We start from the raw sequence: 3,372 nt of genomic DNA, 5'->3' as shown, positions 1-3,372 counted from the left end.
CTGGCATTTTCTATTCTTGTAAGATGTACAGGAAACAGATCTCCAAGGCGCTGAGAAATTTGCCATTTTGGTTTAGCTCAGTTTTTGTTTGTTTTGTTTTTCACTGGTCTTTATGGGCAAATATGGTGATTCTGATCACCTCCTAAATTGGTTACTTTTGTATTGCCACAGAGACAAAATTAGACATGGACTGCCAATATTTTAAATCTGCTTTAACAAAATGATAGACACTTAAAGACAGAACTACGAATAACACAATGATTTCTATATAGCTGGATCATATCTATACATTCCAATTAAATCTATACAAAAATTATATGAGTGGCAGAGATACACAGCTACACTAACTGCAGGACTAGCAAGAAATACTAGTTTCTGTGGAATCAGGGTAGAATTTTTAAAGAACATAATGGATGGAGAGGAAAAAACTTGATGACTCTGAAGACTGTGATCTCCATGTATTTTAAATTAAAATCTTCTGATGGTCACATTTGTTGTAAAAAGAGAACATACCTTAATATCAGGAGAAATATAAACCATGTTGAGTGGCCCAATTCAGCTTGATGGGAATGAAACCAATAAGATCAATTTTAGAAAAAGCCATTGGATGTGATATTAAAAATATGTATGTGTAACTTATCAGGGTTACTATACTAGCAGCTCTGCTGAGATTCCTGAATTTTTAATCGCACCTGAAATTGTACTGCAACTGCTGCTGGCTAAAACTTGTTAAATTGTTAAATATAATAAACTGTGATAAACTTATTTTTTCAGAATTTAATACCTGTATTCTGTTCATTTTTTTTTCAAATTTAACATGTCAATATGCAATTGAGCCATCAAAGCTAATTGCAAAGCAGATAATCTTCTGTTCTTTTTCACAACAGAGTTAAAATTTGTTTGCTCTATTGGCAAGGATGTTTCCACAAAATAAGAAATAAATAATGGCAATTCAAAAATTCATATGAATGAGCGGGAAAGAGGGAACAGCTGACACTGTGTAAATGGAAACAAATGTACATATCACCGGATGTGGAAGAAATAACTGTATTATCAAAGCTCGTAGAACTCATAAATTTTATAGACCAAGATAAAGACAATTTACCCCATGAAAGTTAGAACATGTTTGTGACTTAGTAACTGAGTATCACTATCCCACAATACTGTGAAATTCATGAAATTTATGTAATCACTTAATCACAATAAAAATTATAATAAAAAACCACAATAACATTTCAATAAAAAAGAAAAAATTCATATGAATGTATGTGTTTCAGTCCCAGAGGACAAAAAAATGATTCCGTTAAGTTAATTTCTGTGTTCATAATTGTGGTGAAAAGAGAATTATAACTTTCCCAGTTTTCAGCAGTTTAAGATTGACCTAAACTCATTGTCAAAGCCACAACATTTTCATGGAAATTTTAAGATAAAACTCTCCACGTAAATAGAATACCTATTCATCTTAAGCTATCAATTTATAACATGTTGTGCTTTAGAATTCCCAAAACTTATTCACAATATATTGTTTTTCTCTATTGTGACATTGTAATGTTTTGCTTTTCCAATTATTCTGTCTTTTAATGACTGATAGCTTCTATTTAAAAATACTAATACTAGGTAAACTAGTTAGATTAGATTAAGTAGACCCCAAAAACTCAACAAAGGGCTGAAAAAAAAATTAATTCTGAGTCCCATAGCTACACTGTTCTGCTGTTAATATTGATTCATGGAAAGCAAGCAGTACAATTTTTACTAAATTAAATATCTCTAATAGAAGTATATTCTAATTATTTCTCCTACATTTACTTTTATTTTCTGTAATTATAATTCCAACTGTTCATTTCTGACCATGAACATGATTTGATCCTGGTTAATATTGACATGAATAGTTTAATTTTTTGGAATTTACATGGGAGAATGGCTGAAATCCTCAGATGTCTAAGCTATGCATCCAAAAAATCCAGTCAGTCACATGAAGAAATGCTCAACCTCTCTAGCCATGAAAGAAATACAAATCAAAACAACATTGAGATTCCACCTCACTCCAGTTAGAATGGCTATAATCAAGAAATTTAAAAATAATAGATGATGCCAAATAATAGATGTTGCCAAAAGGGAACTGAACTGCATTGTTAGTGGGAGTGTAAACTTGTTCAACCACTTTGGAAAGCAGTATGGAGGTTCCTCAAGAGACTCCACATAGAGCTCCCTTATGACCCAGAAATCCCACTGTTGGACATTTACCCAAATGATCACAAACAAGACCACAAGATAGGAACACAACTGGATTTTACTTTCTTGCTATTGTTTTTAACCTATTTAGAATGTACTATGTGATTTTTTTCCCCTTTGGTATGTTCCTCCCCCAATGTATTGTATTTGATTCCAGTGCCTTGCATCTTGTATGTATATTTTTCTAATTTGGGGATGGAAGGGAGAAACAAAATGTTTAAATAGGGATACAGATTGACGGATTGTAACAATGAGACACTATGTTGAAAATGAACTTTACAACTTCAGGTGGAGGGGGAAGTAGGAGTTGGGGAGGTAGGGAGGGAAGGAATGGTAAGGGAAAAAAGCAAGGAGTAACAATGCTCGATAGGAAATGTGCTAATTACCTTACTTATGTAACTGCAACCCATCAGTACAGTATCTTTACAATAAAAAATATGTTTAAAATTTTTTAAAAGAAATCCAGTACATCAAGTAAGAAATACTTTGATGACTAATATGAATTAATATAAATAAGGTATGGATAGACTCACTTCTTCAGAATTTTGATAGCAAATGTACAAGTTAGATGATATGCAGAAAGATAAATGTTTGAAATAAAGATAAGAATAAAATATATAGAAACTAATAATAAGGGAAAAATCAGACTTACCAATCGCTGTGAAGTATGATAGTATCTGCATATCATACACATTATGTACATATAATGTAAATGACACACTAGTTTAGGATATAGAATGAAATGTTTACATCTATATTAATCAGAGGCTCTGATTTATTTATATTAAATGTCTTTTTCATTTCAATATTAATCAAAGCATTTACTCTAGAGACAAATTTTTAAATCTGAATAAAGTGATGTAAAACTCTCAACAGTATTTCTAGCTGTATTTTGTGTCTAATGCAGTAAACAAAATTCCAAGGGGCCAACAATCCGCAGCAACTCTGAGCAGCTTTCAAGATTGTTACATAATGTCAGGGTGTTGGTGGATCACCCCTGTAATTCTAGATCCTCAGGAGGCTGAGATACCAGGCAGGGAAGTCCAAGACACTCTTTTTCCAATTAACCACCAAAACAAAAACAAAAAATAAAAACAAAAAACAGAAATTAAGTTGAGTCTCAGGCCTTGATCAAAAAAG

The 3,372-nt window shown here is 32.0% G+C and overlaps 1 pseudogene; it reads left to right on the top strand.

Moving 5' to 3' along the window:
* Positions 1–409: 409 nt before the first annotated feature.
* On the top strand, positions 410–733 carry LOC138832790 (elongin-C pseudogene; annotated as a pseudogene).
* Positions 734–3,372: the final 2,639 nt, after the last annotated feature.

The sequence above is a fragment of the Dipodomys merriami genome, unplaced genomic scaffold (assembly GCF_024711535.1).
Source record: "Dipodomys merriami isolate MVZ:Mamm:240054 unplaced genomic scaffold, mDipMer1.0.p SCAF_20, whole genome shotgun sequence".
In the NCBI taxonomy this organism is placed as follows: domain Eukaryota; kingdom Metazoa; phylum Chordata; class Mammalia; order Rodentia; family Heteromyidae; genus Dipodomys; species Dipodomys merriami.
Note: the sequence above shows the minus strand (reverse complement) of the source record. Positions and strands in the feature narration are given on the sequence as shown.